We start from the raw sequence: 16992 nt of genomic DNA, 5'->3' as shown, positions 1-16992 counted from the left end.
CTTGCCTCCTTTGGTCATGTATTTACTGCATATAGCAGTTCTTGACAAGAAGCTATTCACTTGTTCGACCTCTTCACCCAGGGTGGTGCCTGCTCCTTCTTGGTTCCGACCAGCCCACTTAATCTTGTGTATGAACACCAAAAGGTTAAACACCTAACTCATGTGTTTTAGAATAGAAAAAGCAATTATTATGTTACTGAACTTTATTTTGTTATTGAACATTATTAAAATATTAAACATAAATACCGAGGTCACAACCTGGTACATTAATGTTTTGAAAAACAGTTTACCTCACATTTCCAAGCATGTGCCTTTGCGTGCATTACTGACAAGAAAGGCGTCATATCCAGGAGAGGAGAGAGCTCCGGACAATCATTAACAACTCTCTTCAGGTAAGGCCAATATTTGCATATAACATCAGTGCACATGAACTGCACATTCCTTGAAGTCAGCTCTTTTTGCAGAAACAAGGGATATGCAAATATTTTGCCCCTCATCATGTTAAGGCTTCTCAACAGCACACCATGTCGGCAGACAGCCACCTCCATTCCCTCCTCATCAAGCTTGTTGGCTTTCTTTGGCAAGGACTCCCGTGCTGCAGTCCACTGACTCGATCCACAGACCCCTTTTCCAACTGTCTATCAAAATTTAACAAATTAAAGGAAAACTGTGTGATTAAGTAGATTATTAAGATTACAGGTAGCCAATTAAAGTAAAAAAGTGTATATAATATCAGATTGACAAATTTAAAATCAATAGTTTTTCTGAATTGTTAATTTACTGCAGTAGAAGAGTATGATGAACACATGACAATTCATGGTATTGGCCATATTATAGATAAGAATTTAATTTGTTATGAATATAATTCATGGTATAACATAAATAACAAATTTTTGTTTCGGAAATACAATTTAAGACAACTTTAAGACAAAACAACATTGTAACCTACATGCTTTGTTTTAGCATTAATGTAGTCCACGAATTTGAAAACCTGTTCATCCTCACAGATAAAGACACCTGTGAACAGGCCATGGTCTTCAGAACTTGAAATAATAACATATGTAGTTATTCAACAAAAAGTTGATAGGTTGGCATGAAATGTTATTTGACGGACAGATATACAAATTAACTTACCCTCTTTTAAAGCGATACATTTTCCTGTTCCCATCTACTGACATGGCAAGCATGAATGGAGAACAGGCTGGACAGTCAAACACTTTCAGTCCACAGAGCTGATCAATTTCAAACTGGCAGTATCTCCATTCAAAAAAACTTGTTTGAAAAGCATCGGAGCAGATCTTTCCTTTCTGGGAACAAAATAGATGACAAATCACATGAGAAATGACACCTTCACAAATAGTAAAAAATAACTAATTTAGTAATTCATTAGATTATTACTCGGCCAAAAAAGTGTGTTCTCTGTTCCAGCAAACTGGTAAAAGATAGTCTAGACGTTCCTGGAGCAGTCAGCTTCATGTGTTCATATGAAATTAACACATCGATTCTATATAATGTGTCACAGGATGCTGTTGAAGGCCAGTAACCAGACTTGATCAAAAGTGGGATGCTGCTGTTTCTGCTCGTATGGCACTCTGCACATGTAAAGTGTGGCAAGACGACATTGTAGCGACCTATTTAAACAATTAAAGTGTAAATTGTAAAGACAAAGAAAACAAAATCTTATTAATAATGATAAAAAAACTACATGTATTGGACTCACCATCAATTCCTATGAGAATTACCCTTTTACCTGCTGACACCACAATGGAGTCAGAAGAACAGTTGCACATTTGCTCAGGTGACTAAAGAGGCAAAAAGCAATCTAAAAGCAAAATTGCCAAAAAAATAATTAAATCTCTATAATTTATAAGATTATTATGAGCAAATAGAAAAGCACAATACAGATTCAAGTCTCCAAGTTTTATAATATAAACGGTTAAAATACATACCCTGTTCCTCGAAATACAACTGTCCTTCAACGTCCAACTTCACCAAAGTTGTTGGGGATATGGACTTAAAAAATCCCTCCACAAATGTCTCTCGATTGTGAAGTTTACTTTGATGTGCCATAACATCACAGTCTCCACAGTACAGCTGTTTTGGAATGCAGTCTTTACATCGGATAACTGATGGCTTGAGGTTGCAGTACTGGCATTTGCTGACTTTTGTGTGCTCTCTTGTCAATAATGCCTCAACCATTTCTGGCCTTATAGCCGCCCACTTCTTCTTAGTTTGGTCCATCCGAATTGACCAAGTGTTTGAGGAAGACGGATTTGAGCACGGAATGTTTTCCGTATTAGCTAACAACTCCTCTACCTCTCGATGAAGAATTTCTGTACAGAAAACATAATATAACATGTTAGAGCATAAGGAAAAAATAAATATACTTAGAACTCTTTAAGATATAACATATAACATATACAAACCTATATCTTCAACCACTGGTGAAATATTGTGAGTTGACACAGATGGAATCCCACCTTTACGAGTGGGTAATAAAATAGGTCAATATTAAAGCTGGATGACTAGCTTGCCTTAAAACAGTTGGTGTAAATACTCACTGTTGTCAAAGTCTTCTTGCCTAGAAAGCAAAGCTGGTTTGTTGAAGGTAGCAGCTATAAATAAATTAGAGGTGAATAGTAATATACACTAGAGGAAAAAAATGTGCTATACATTATCAGTTATTTTGAATATACAAAAAATACTATGAAAAAAATGCTATGAAAATACAACAGCATTTTTGTTCAGGTGTATCAAGACATACCATCAGAAGGGACTGCCTTTGCACCTTTTTTTCTTCTCCGCTTAGGCACAAGTTGCCCTAATTCATCCCTCTGAACAAGTACATTTGCTTCGACATGAGTTCCACAAGCCCTTCTGGTCTTCCTTTTCAGCTAAAAGAGAAAATGTATGCTTATTAAAAGAAAAGGTTTATAAAAAATAATTATATATTACATCATAAATCTAACTGAATGTTTTCAACAATACCTTTGGAGGTGTGAATGTTTGAAGAAACTGTTCAGCCTCCCTGGTGGCTTTGTAATGTTTAGCGCTGATGTTTTGAGTTCAAGGTCTCTGGAAATGCTATCAGCTTCGTGACATAGTTGATCAAAATCTGACTGTGAGTTTTGACAAAATGCCATGGTGAACAAGACAAGAAACAATTAATATGTATAATGACTTTAAAGAGAGAAAATAAATGTGTGTGTGTGTGTGTGTGTCTGAGAGAGAGCGAGAGAGAGAGAGAGAGAGAGAGAGAGAGAGTGAGTGAGTAGGGGTTAGGCAAGAGAAGAGATGGCTCTTAAAAGAACCGTTGGTTTAAAGATTTTGTAGGCACTGTAGATTGACGAGTTTATGATCAGCAGTTAACTGCAAGACAAAAAAAAATTGAATTACAATTTTTTTATAAAAAACATGATAAGTTCATATAACAGTGCTTTTGCTTCACTTGACAGGGTTGAATTATAGTCACTGAGGTAAAAGCAAGGTAAATGTGTGTTTAGTACACTTGACAAGGTTAAACTTATTTCACAGGTAAAAGCATGGTAAATGTTATAATAACCGTGTGTTTAGTACACTTGACAAGGTTAAACTTATTTCTCAGGTAAAGCATGGTAAATGTTATGATAACCGTGTGTTTAGTACACTTGACAAGGTTAAACTAGTTTCTCAGGTAAAGCATGGTAAATGTTATGATAACCGTGTGTTTAGTACACTTGACAAGGTTGAACTAGTTTCTCAGCTAAAGCATGGTAAATGTTATGATAACCGTGTGTTTAGTACACTTGACAAGGTTAAACTAGTTTCTCAGGTAAAGCATTGTAAATGTTCTGATAACCGTGTGTTTAGTACACTTGACAAGGTTAAACTAGTTTCTCAGCTAAAGCATGGTAAATGTTATGATAACCGTGTGTTTAGTACACTTGACAAGGTTGAACTAGTTTCTCAGCTAAAGCATGGTAAATGTTATGATAACCGTGTGTTTAGTACACTTGACAAGGTTAAACTAGTTTCTCAGGTAAAGCATGGTAAATGTTATGATAACCGTGTGTTTAGTACACTTGACAAGGTTAAACTAGTTTCTCAGCTAAAGCATTGTAAATGTTCTGATAACCGTGTGTTTAGTACACTTGACAAGGTTAAACTAGTTTCTCAGCTAAAGCATGGTAAATGTTATGATAACCATGTGTTTAGTACACTTGACAAGGTTAAACTAGTTTCTCAGCTAAAGCATGGTAAATGTTATGATAACCGTGTGTTTAGTACACTTGACAAGGTTGAACTAGTTTCTCAGGTAAAGCATGGTAAATGTTATGATAACCGTGTGTTTAGTACACTTGACAAGGTTAAACTAGTTTCTCAGGTAAAGCATGGTAAATGTTATGATAACCGTGTGTTTAGTACACTTGACAAGGTTGAACTAGTTTCTCAGCTAAAGCATGGTAAATGTTACGATAACCGTGTGTTTAGTACACTTGACAAGGTTAAACTTATTTCACAGGTAAAAGCATGGTAAATGTTATAATAACCGTGTGTTTAGTACACTTGACAAGGTTAAACTTATTTCTCAGGTAAAGCATGGTAAATGTTATGATAACCGTGTGTTTAGTACACTTGACAAGGTTAAACTTATTTCTCAGGTAAAGCATGGTAAATGTTATAATAACCGTGTGTTTAGTACACTTGACAAGGTTAAACTTATTTCTCAGGTAAAGCATGGTAAATGTTATAATAACCGTGTGTTTAGTACACTTGACAAGGTTAAACTTATTTCACAGGTAAAAGCATGGTAAATGTTATAATAACCGTGTGTTTAGTACACTTGACAAGGTTAAACTTATTTCTCAGGTAAAGCATGGTAAATGTTATGATAACCGTGTGTTTAGTACACTTGACAAGGTTAAACTAGTTTCTCAGGTAAAGCATTGTAAATGTTCTGATAACCGTGTGTTTAGTACACTTGACAAGGTTAAACTAGTTTCTCAGCTAAAGCATGGTAAATGTTATGATAACCGTGTGTTTAGTACACTTGACAAGGTTGAACTAGTTTCTCAGCTAAAGCATGGTAAATGTTATGATAACCGTGTGTTTAGTACACTTGACAAGGTTAAACTAGTTTCTCAGGTAAAGCATGGTAAATGTTATGATAACCGTGTGTTTAGTACACTTGACAAGGTTAAACTAGTTTCTCAGCTAAAGCATTGTAAATGTTCTGATAACCGTGTGTTTAGTACACTTGACAAGGTTAAACTAGTTTCTCAGCTAAAGCATGGTAAATGTTATGATAACCATGTGTTTAGTACACTTGACAAGGTTAAACTAGTTTCTCAGCTAAAGCATGGTAAATGTTATGATAACCGTGTGTTTAGTACACTTGACAAGGTTGAACTAGTTTCTCAGGTAAAGCATGGTAAATGTTATGATAACCGTGTGTTTAGTACACTTGACAAGGTTAAACTAGTTTCTCAGGTAAAGCATGGTAAATGTTATGATAACCGTGTGTTTAGTACACTTGACAAGGTTGAACTAGTTTCTCAGCTAAAGCATGGTAAATGTTACGATAACCGTGTGTTTAGTACACTTGACAGTGTTGAACTAGTTTCTCAGGTAAAGCATGGTAAATGTTCTGATAACCGTGTGTTTAGTACACTTGACAGTGTTGAACTAGTTTCTCAGGTAAAGCATGGTAAATGTTATGATAACCGTGTGTTTAGTACACTTGACAAGGTTGAACTAGTTTCTCAGGTAAAGCATGGTAAATGTTATGATAACCGTGTGTTTAGTACACTTGACAAGGTTATACTAGTTTCTCAGGTAAAGCATGGTAAATGTTATGATAACCGTGTGTTTAGTACACTTGACAAGGTTAAACTAGTTTCTCAGCTAAAGCATGGTAAATGTTACGATAACCGTGTGTTTAGTACACTTGACAGTGTTGAACTAGTTTCTCAGGTAAAGCATGGTAAATGTTACGATAACCGTGTGTTTAGTACACTTGACAGTGTTGAACTAGTTTCTCAGGTAAAGCATGGTAAATGTTATGATAACCGTGTGTTTAGTACACTTGACAAGGTTAAACTTATTTCACAGGTAAAAGCATGGTAAATGTTATGATAACCGTGTGTTTAGTACACTTGACAAGGTTAAACTTATTTCTCAGGTAAAGCATTGTAAATGTTATGATAACCGTGTGTTTAGTACACTTGACAGTGTTGAACTATTTTCTCAGGTAAAGCATGGTAAATGTTCTGATAACCGTGTGTTTAGTACACTTGACAAGGTTAAACTAGTTTCTCAGGTAAAGCATGGTAAATGTTATGATAACCGTGTGTTTAGTACACTTGACAAGGTTAAACTAGTTTCTCAGGTAAAGCATGGTAAATGTTACGATAACCGTGTGTTTAGTACACTTGACAAGGTTAAACTTATTTCACAGGTAAAAGCATGGTAAATGTTATGATAACCGTGTGTTTAGTACACTTGACAAGGTTAAACTAGTTTCTCAGGTAAAGCATGGTAAATGTTACGATAACCGTGTGTTTAGTACACTTGACAAGGTTAAACTTATTTCACAGGTAAAAGCATGGTAAATGTTATGATAACCGTGTGTTTAGTACACTTGACAAGGTTAAACTAGTTTCTCAGGTAAAGCATGGTAAATGTTATGATAACCGTGCGTTTAGACACCTGACAGTGTTGAACTGCAGTCACTGTGGTAAAAACATGGTAATGGTTCTTGGGTGGGTACTGTGCCGTAACTACAAATACCACTGTACAACTTATTTACATAATCGTAATAAAAGCATGGTGAATGCGGCATGTTTTGAAACACAACATTGACAAAAGCCGCTGCAGTAAAGTGTAATTCTGTTGTTTATATACATCTGTTCTCTTAAAATATTTGTGTATTTATTTATCTTCTGTGTTAAATATTCTTTCCACATTGTTTGTCTTTAATATAAGTTTGTAGGCTTTCTGGAAGTCTCCACAAAGTTAATAAATCCCCCAAAAGAGTTTACAGAGCCGTGTTTACTGTGCACTGTTTACTATGAATTGGGACACAGTTATTGAGTCCTGAAAATGAGTGAATGAGGAACAGTTTGTGTGTCATCATAGTATGTTGAAGTGTGCGGTGAGGTCTGGTGCTGGGGGCGTGGCTAACAGAGCATCTGAGTCTGTGACAGAGATCATTATCAGACATTTTATTCAGGAATTATGCAAAATCAAAACATGTTAAAGCCAGAATTAACAGATATAAATCAACACACAATTTAACTACGCTACACAAATGCAGTAACACACATGCAGTTACACAAACCGTCAGACTCTGTTGACATATTTAAAGTAATAGTTCACGAAAAAATTACAATTCTGTCATCACTTACTCACCCTCAAGATGTTTCAAACCTGTGTAAAATACTTTGTTCTGCTGAACACAAAGACAGAATTTGGAAGAATGTGTTTAACCAAACAAAAGATTACTATAGTCAATGGTGACCCAGAACTGTTTACTTCCCCACATTCTTCAAAATATCTTCTTTTGTGTACAAAGGAAAAAATACAGGTTACTGAAGGTGAGTAAATGATGAAAGATGTTTCATCTGGGGATGAACTATGACATTAATAGTGAAAGGAAGATATTACAGACAGTCGTGGTTTAATGGTTAGAGAGTCTGACTTGTGACCAGAAGGTTGCAGGTTCAATTCTTAGGGCCGACGGCTAACGACTGAGGTGCCCTTGAGATTTTATTCCTAAACTGCTGACATCACTGTGTCTTCTGGATGAGCGTTCTGAGTCCTTCTTCTGTTTTCTGAGAAGATAAAAGTCAATAAAAGTGATAAAGTTCTGCTGTTTGTTTTCTGGATTGTTTCAGGTGAATGTGAATGATGATGATGATGATGATGATGAAAACTCACGCGCTCTTCCTGCACAGATGATCTGAAGAAGAATGACAGTAGGAGCAGCAAACACTGACACCTCAACAATCACTAGAATCACTAGAAGACACAAGAACACCATTAAATCCATCAAACTCTCAAACACTACACATGAGAAACAAACACAAGATGAGTTCAGTGAGAGTTTCAATCATGTACTTATGTAACAGGACACATGGACACAATCAACACTTCATACCTCTTATTATTATTGATGTTGTAGTTGATGCTGTAAAAAACAAAGTTTAGTTAAGATGAGTCATAATGTGCACAAACACACAAAACACACAGACAGTGATAATGTACCTTGTTGTTGTGTAGTTTCTGGTGTGTTAAGAGTTGAGAATCTCTCAGGGTTTGTGGTGGTCACTAGAATCTTGTTTGAATCTGTAGAAGATGATGAATGTTCAGAGACATCATACTGTAGAACATCACAATCATATTTCATGTTTATGTCATTTCTTCATCATCAGTACAGAGTTTAATGACTGAAGTCACTTTGAGTTCAGGACACTCCTGTCAGAGTGATGTCTTACCTGTAAATCTGACAGTATATGTGACTGAGGTCTTGATGTCATTCTTGTGTTTGAGCACACATCTCAACTCTGTGTTGTCGTCTTCATTCACGAGTGTTGTAGTCAGAGAGATGAGACAGAGTTCATCTGATCTAATCTGATATCTGGAGTCTGTCTGTAGATCAACATCAGTCTGATTCATCCACACCAGCTGAAATCCATCATAACTGAACATATAATAACAGTCATATGTAAACAGCTGACAGGAGAGAGTGACAGGTGTGTTTGCTCTTATCTCAGTCTGTGATGAAGATGATGATGATGATGAAGACACTGAAACACAAATCACACAACACACTCTCAGTACTCATGAGTTTCAGTGAAAACACAAGAGATAAAGAGAACTGTGATCTGAAGTTAAACATGTGTTCAAATCAATGAAGAGAAACACTGACCATGAAGAACATGTAGATTAACATCTGAATCAGGTTCTTGTTGATGTCCATTCACATTTCGTCTGCAGGTGTAAAGTCCATGATCATGTTGTGTTGTGTTATAGATGTTGAGAGAGCAGTTAGATGTCAGACTCAGTCTCTCAGATCTCTCTGTGTTATTCTTCTTTATTCCTCCAGTAAACACTTCTTCAGATGATGTTGTATATTTATTGTAGATCCATGTAGTTGAGGAGCATTGATGAAGAGCATCATTACAGGACAGAGACACACTTTCACCAGAACTGATGAACAAATGAGTCTCTTCTGCTTCACTCACACCTGAAACAGCAGATGACATCATTCATATTAATACATCACAATATATTAAAACAGTTTAATATTTTTCTCTTAAAGGCGGGGTGTCCGATTTCCGAATTACGCTTGTTTAGACAAAGTCGGGCCGAGTACTAAAACAACCTTGTAGCCAATCAGCAGTTAGGTTCACAGTGCACAGGATGGACATTAGTCGAGTCGAGCGCTGACGAAAGTGAAAGATGGGGGTAGGTGTGTGTCTGTTTTGGTGATTTGAACATCAATAATCGCTAATATAAATCGGAAATCGCGTTTTTATTGACAGATAGACTTTTATTATTTTTTCATCACATAAATCAGAAGGTTTGACCGAACAAAATCTAGTTCTTCTCCTATTGGGTACATTTATATGTGATATTAATATGTGATCTGGGTGATCAGAACAAGCACATCAGATATTCAGAAAATCAGGACACAGTGTGTTTACACATGTCAACATCAAGTGGCTTCAACATCAGGATCGATCGCACACACACACACACGCACGCACACACACACACACGCACACACACAGCCTCTAACTGTGTTTTTGAACACATCATTTGGTTTTTCATGTCACAGACACAGAAAATGGTGTATACTGTATATGAGTCTGTACCTACGGGTTTACAAATGTACACTGAAGCAGAGTCTTTCTGTTGTGAACTCTTTATTTATTCATGCATTTAATGAATCAATTGAGTTGACTTTACAAGTGATGATTGATCTTTGTATCAATCATCAATGAATCAATAAATTTGTACACCCGTAGGTACCGACTCATATTTACACCAGCAGGTGTACATTTGACACCAGGGACTTTCCTGTGTTACTTGTGTTGGTTCGCCTGAAAGTGACAACGCATCGTTTCTTTGGTCTGCACCCTCAAGGGTGTTTAATGACATCAGCTATAAGGAACACTGTACAATCTTGTTTCTGTATGTAAATGATATATACGGTGTATTCAGAGCTCCGTTTCAAGCTGCGCAGCTGCCACTTCTGTCTTCTGGGGACGGTACGAGACACCACAACAGCCCTCAGGACAGCAGGAGTATTTACACCGTAGGCTTCACAGTAAATATACACACACACACAAGTAGCCTGCATTAGAAACAAACTGGTATAGTGTTGCTATTCGTGTCTGTGACATAAAAATAAACAAATGACACGTTAACCATCACCAATGGCACTGTGTGGGCCAGTAAAACCCATTTGTGACGGTCAAAAATAGCCTATGAGAAGTATAAAGCTGAAGTGGTTAATTAAAACATCTCGTGGGATTTGACATACTCTTGACATCACACTTTTAACCCTTACGGGAAGAAAATATATTTCCTAATATATGAATTTAAAATATACTAAATGACATGATGGTATATGAGAAAATATATATAATAATTATTTGTGTAAATACACTCACCTAGAGGATTATTAGGAACACCATACTAATAGTGTGTTTGACCCCCCTTCGCCTTCAGAACTGCCTTAATTCTACGTGGCATTGATTCAACAAGGTGCTGAAAGCATTCTTTAGAAATGTTGGCCCATATTGATAGGATAGCATCTTGCAGTTGATGGAGATTTGTGGGATGCACAAAGCTCCCGTTCCACCACATCCCAAAGATGCTCTATTGGGTTGAGATCTGGTGACTGTGGGGGCCATTTTAGTACAGTGAACTCATTGTCATGTTCAAGAAACCAATTTGAAATGATTCCAGCTTTGTGACATGGTGCATTATCCTGCTTAGCCATCAGAGGATGGGTACATGGTGGTCATAGAGGGATGGATATGGTCAGAAACAATGCTCAGGTAGGCCGTGGCATTTAAACGATGCCCAATTGGTCCTAAGGGGCCTAAAGTGTGCCAAGAAAACATCTCCCACACCATTACACCACCACCATTATTGCATTAATGAGAAATTGAACAGGTGTTCCTAATAATCCTTTAGGTGAGTGTATATTACAATATATGAAATAATACAAAAGGAATTGCCGCATTTCATATATTGAAAAATATATTGACCATAATATATTCATTTATATATCAAAATATATGTAATTTTATAACCAGTAAAATACTTTATAATATATTGATGTACACGTGATAAGATATGGGACTGAATGTGTAAAAATATATTGACCATAATATTTCTTATGTTAAGAATTACAACATTTTACATGTGTTTCAACGTTTCACATTTTAATATAGCGCACAATAAAGTGATATATGATCTTCAAGATGTTTGTTCAATCGTTATAACCACAGACTCTATTCTTCATCACCACAGTAACCCCGCATATTTACACACTAGAGTTCTTCTACATTTCAAAGTAATACAACTTTAAACACTCACAGATCTCCACCAATGTTAATATCCAGCAAAAAGACATAAAATAACACCTACATTTAAACAATTTTACTCTCTTTAACAGTCAGAAGCAAAGCATGCTGGGAAATATAAATCTGCTTTAACTCATTCTGTGAACGTGTTCATATATGTGTGTATACTATACAATCACATTTATATGTGAACATTTTTAGGTTTATTATTGTCTTTGTTTTTAAACATATTTTATGTTCAATATATATCCATATATTGTCAATGCACAAATTGCTGTATATCAAAAAAACATTAGCACCAGCTTCCAATATATGGAAATGTATAAGGGTCAATGACGTGTTTTGTGTCCAAATTCATTATTTTCCTAAAAAGAATTTGAATAAATACATGTCATATATCAAATGGATCTACAATATGTCCTTTATAAGAAACCCTTTTCATTTTATTGAAATTCAATAGATTTTTTGAGTTTTGGTGTTTGAAAGACCAAAAATGTCAGGTGGTGCGACCGTCCGAACATACAAACAGAGAACAAAACTGAGAAATAAATGTTAATTTTCTCAATAAAATTCTTAATAAAATATTTTGGCATGATTTTATGTTAAATTTCTTATATATGAGGGGAAAAATACTCAGTGCTAAATACATTAAATGTATATTATTTTAAATTAATATATGGTCGCACCACCTGACATTTTCTTATTTGTCATTGACCCATAATGTAAAATAATTTATTATACTTGACAGTATATTCATATATTTTTGTTCCGTAAGTTAAGACACATGAACTATGATAAATGTGACATGAGATGAAACTGAAGATGTTTCTCAGAATGTCAGTGAGAGTAATGAAATGAAATGTGATGAAATAAATGTGTTGTATAGTTTACCTGTGAATAGTGAAGAGAGAAGGATCAGTCCCAGCAGACATATATCACTCTTCTCAGTCATGTTGTGTTTCTCTTACTGAGTCTCTTCTCATCATCTACTTATAGTTATTCTGAGAACATTTGTAACTCTTCCTGTGTTTCTCATTTCCTCTTTTCTCATCGACTGAGTCATGACACTATTATGGACTAGAACACATTCTGTAGTTTAATGGTGATATTTGTAAAATACTTCTGTTGTCTTAAAATAATTGAACACAGTGCTCAGTTATGACTTTTATTGTCAGAGACTTTAACAGGACTAACATGATGAAGGTTTTCTACAGATTCATTCAACACAAGACTTTCCTGCCCGAGCAGAACAGACGCACAGCCTTCATTAAAGCTGATCACACCTCCGTTCTTCTTCTGTCTCCACACACACACAAAAGCAGAACATGAGGGAGGCCATCTTCACACTTCTTACAAACCACAGATCGGCAGATTACCCATGATGCAGCAGTCACACGTTAATAAACTCATCCTGTCACAGATTATATCAAAATGTCCACTGGTGTAGTCCTACCAAAAAAAGTGGTGAACAACGATATTACCTCCGATCCCAAATGATCAAAAGAAGACAGTTTTGTTTTCAGGTAACATGATAATTAAAACAGTTTAATATGCCATTTATTCATAATTATGCAAAATTATGCATAGTTATGCTTTAATTATGAAGTTATAAAACTGGAAAATAATAAGTAGGCATTTTTTAACACGTTCACATAAACGAGATTATGTAAAAACATGCAGGATTTTACTTTGTACAGATACTATTACAGATTTAGCCTAACTACCAACACTGACATATCTGTGGGAATACAAAACATACTTGATATAAAATCGATCTGATTTTAAATGTAGAAATGAATAAACACAATGAGGACGTTAAAAAGGAAAATGAGGAAAACAACTGCAGCTTGGAGACATTTTAAGCAGGAAAACAAGCGGGCATAGGAAGGATACACGCTAAGATCTTTAGATGTCGTTATACACAAACAGCGCTTTGGAAAAGGTATGCAAATGTTGTATATGTGCGTGTGGCCCCAACGTCACAACTGGTCCACTGATAATATCATCATGAAAAAACCCTGGATGTGGAATGAATGTAGAATGGTTTACACTCAATCCCAGACAACATACAAAAAATGTATTTAAAACCCTGTGATATCTCAGATAGCAAACTAACGTTGAATAAATGTTGATTTTTGGTTAGAGTGGTCAGTATCGGTCGTCAATCATATATCGATGTTGAATCAATGTTCACTATTTTGTCTGTACATTGATGTTAACGTCGGAAGTAAGACATGGGTTCAATATAGAAACGATCTTATCAATTCAACGCATCTGGTCGGAACCATTTGGAAACGTGGTGGGAGGAGTTGATCATCCAAGCCCATCCAAACACGGGTCGAGCAACCCAACTCACCTCACCCTGGAGTCCTCCACCAGTGACAGAGCCCGCAGTAATCCTGCCCCCTTCAAGCCGGTCCCGTCCTGCTAACCAACCTCCGTACGAGCTCCTGGACGCAGCCCAAATATTTTTTTGGGGGGAGCCATATGGGAGGGATAGCCCGATCGTCTAGACCGGTCGTCGGGCTCTCGGTGCGGCCGGCGCCCTCCAGGCCTCCCAAACGGCCGGCGCCCTCCAGGGTCCCGAGCTGGACGCATCGTCCTGGAGATCTCCCATCCCACCATGTCCTGTGCTCCCTGCACTGGCCTCCAGGACACTAAACCCCCCCCTTCCACACTTGGTGTTGTTTGGGCGTGAGGATTATTTTTGTTTTGTGTATACCTGGCTATTTTTTGTGGACTCTCCCCGTGACACGTGACAGGTATCTTGTTTTCTTTTTAACAAAGCCAGCACGCCTGTACATCAAGTGGCGAATTAAAAAAACTAAAATACTTTATTAGGCGGCATTAGGCAGGTTTATTAGGCTGCATTTACAGTTTAAAATCATGATTATGATATAAACTGTTATACCAAGATCAGAATACTAAATCGGTTTGATCAGATTTTTTAATGTTCATTGTTAGTTATAGTTCCGGGCAATTTCCCGGAAAGGGATTAAGCCTAGTCCTAGACTAATTTAAATGTTAGAGGTGTCTTGATCGAAAACAACTGACATAACTTAAATATATGAGTGTGATTGTTTTATCTCAAGATGCAGGCCTGTAAAGTTGTTTTAAAATACTTTTTTTAAATTGACTAAAATATCCTCATTTAACTAAGGCCTAGTCCTGATTTCAGATAATCCTTGTCCGGGAAAACCGCCCCTTAATGTTTAGAATGTTCTTTCAGTGTTACTCTAATGTGGCTCGAGAAATCCACATTCCTGCAGAGTTTAGCCCCGACCCAAATAAAACACATCTTAACAAAAGTAAACAAGGACTTGCAGATAGATTGTGTTAAGTAACGTGAGTGTGATTCAAGTCCAGACCACTCCGTATGCTTTACAATCACTCTCGCGATACTATATTGTCATATTCAACGTGACCAACAGTTTGCACAATGAGCCTTGCAACCATGGAGACATTTGTGAGAGACAATTCAGAAGATAGTTTCTTTCAGAAAGAGCAGATTCAAACTGGTGGTACAAGTGTGTAGAATGCTGACTGAAAGTGAGTGTTTGTTTTGTTTTGGCAAGCGTCCATCTAGCTGAAGAGGAAGTGTCATGTGTCACAACATTCGACGAGTTCTTAGCAACGCTACATCCTGCAGTGGTAGAATTTATAAACTGGAAAAAACATCCCATGCAAAGTGGACCTGATGTCCAGCTGTCGCTAGAGACCTTGGGTTGAGGTCTTGAACCCTGAGCAAAATTTAGTTTGATCTGCTGAATGTGGGTGGGTTAGAGTTAGGGTTTGACTGTATTTACATATCTAGAAAGATTTGTGAAAAACAGATGTGTTTTATCATATAGCATTTTAGAATCACACAGATCAAGAATCAATGTATGAATCTCAGCGATGGTGAGGAACAACCAACTAACTCAGATAAACGGATCAACTGCAATGCATGCTGGGAATTATAAATTCGTTTTGTGCTATGATGTTACCCAGCATGCAACACAGCATGAAGTTTTCTTTTGTTTATTCTCACCATTGTTGAGATTCATAAACTGATTCTTCATGTCTGTGGGTCTAAAATCTGAGCGTTTAATTTTTTTAACAAATTTTTGTAGACTGAAAATGTAATCAAATTCCCTGATGTTTTAATGCACTTTATTCAAATGTAAACATGGTAGATATCTCACTGTCCATCAACCAACACCATTGATCAGAGCATCATTTCAATATCTATTACAAATGTACTTTAAAAGTACAAGAGTAAATGTCAAGGTTTTTTTTTTTTCATTTGTTTGTCAAGTATTCACAGAAGAGATAGGTTTTCAGTAGTTTTTTAAATGTTGTGAGAGATGTGGTTGAACGAACAGAGATAGGAAGAATATTCCACCAGGAAGGAGTTGTGAATGAGAAAGAGCGGGAGAGCGATTTACTGGCCTTATGGGAAGGCAATACAAGCCGCCGCTGGTTTGGTGAACGCAGGGATCTTGATGGGGTGTAGGAGTGCAGGAGAGAGTGGAAGTAAGCCGGTGCAGATCCAGTGATAGTCCTGTAGGCAAGCATTAGTGACTTGAATCTGATACGGGCTGCAACCGGTAGCCAGTGAAGAGAGATGAAAAGGGGAGTCACGTGAGCCCTTTTGGGCTGTTGGAAGACGAGGCATTCTGCTGCGTTCTGAACCAGCTGAAGAGGTTTGATAGACTTTGCAGAAAGACCAGCAAGGAGAGCATTGCAGTAGTCCAACCTTGAGATTACCAGGGCCTAGACAAGGAGTTGTGCCGCATGCTGCGTGAGATAGGGTCTGATCTTTCTAATGTTGAATAAGGCATATCGGCATGACCGTGTTGTCTGTGCAATGTGATCATTGAAGGACAGCTGTTCATCAAATATGACTCCGAGGTTCCTGGCTGTTTTGGAATGGGTGATTGTGGTATTGCCACAATTTTTACTGGTTTGATCCCAGCAGCCACCACCAGTGTGTCCTTGAGCAAGACACTTTACTCCATGTTGCTCCAGGGGGTATTGTCCCTGTAATAAGTGCACTGTAAGTCGCTTTGGATAAAAGCATCTGTCAAATGATTAAATTTAAATGTGTTTTTATATTTGTTTCCTTTCTTCACAACAGAGACAAAAAAAATACATAAATGGAAAAAAGCTTTTTTGTTCACTTGTATTACAGTATGTGACAGTTCAGTTCAGTTATAATATGACTTCAAGTCTGCATGATAAACATATGAACCTAATGCATATTGTCACTTTGTGTCGTAGTTTTGCAATTTTACTGAAGTCTTACACATGAATTATGATCAACACATTTGAAACACATCTGCAAATACAGTTTACATTCATGTTTCCTTACTGTGCACTGAATAACACGTGTCATTTCAAATGCTTAAAATATAACACATATTTCATAGAT

At 36.8% G+C, this 16992-nt stretch overlaps 1 protein-coding gene and 1 long non-coding RNA gene across 2 annotated transcripts in view; one reads left to right on the top strand and one right to left on the bottom strand.

Annotated features, from left to right (window-relative positions):
* Window positions 1–16992, top strand: part of LOC130421317 (uncharacterized) — a 792526-nt gene that overhangs the window by 519779 nt on the left and 255755 nt on the right. The window lies entirely within an intron of this gene.
* On the bottom strand, window positions 7188–8166 carry LOC130421373 (uncharacterized). The gene is made up of 3 exons (XR_008906797.1): window positions 8138–8166; window positions 7918–7998; window positions 7188–7811 (listed from the first exon to the last, which is right to left on the bottom strand). It is a non-coding gene; the product is annotated as an uncharacterized LOC130421373 (long non-coding RNA).

This window comes from Triplophysa dalaica, chromosome 5 (genome assembly GCF_015846415.1).
Source record: "Triplophysa dalaica isolate WHDGS20190420 chromosome 5, ASM1584641v1, whole genome shotgun sequence".
Lineage (NCBI taxonomy): Eukaryota > Metazoa > Chordata > Actinopteri > Cypriniformes > Nemacheilidae > Triplophysa > Triplophysa dalaica.
The sequence above is the reverse complement of the archived record's forward strand: the minus strand, read 5'-3'. Positions and strand labels throughout refer to the sequence as shown.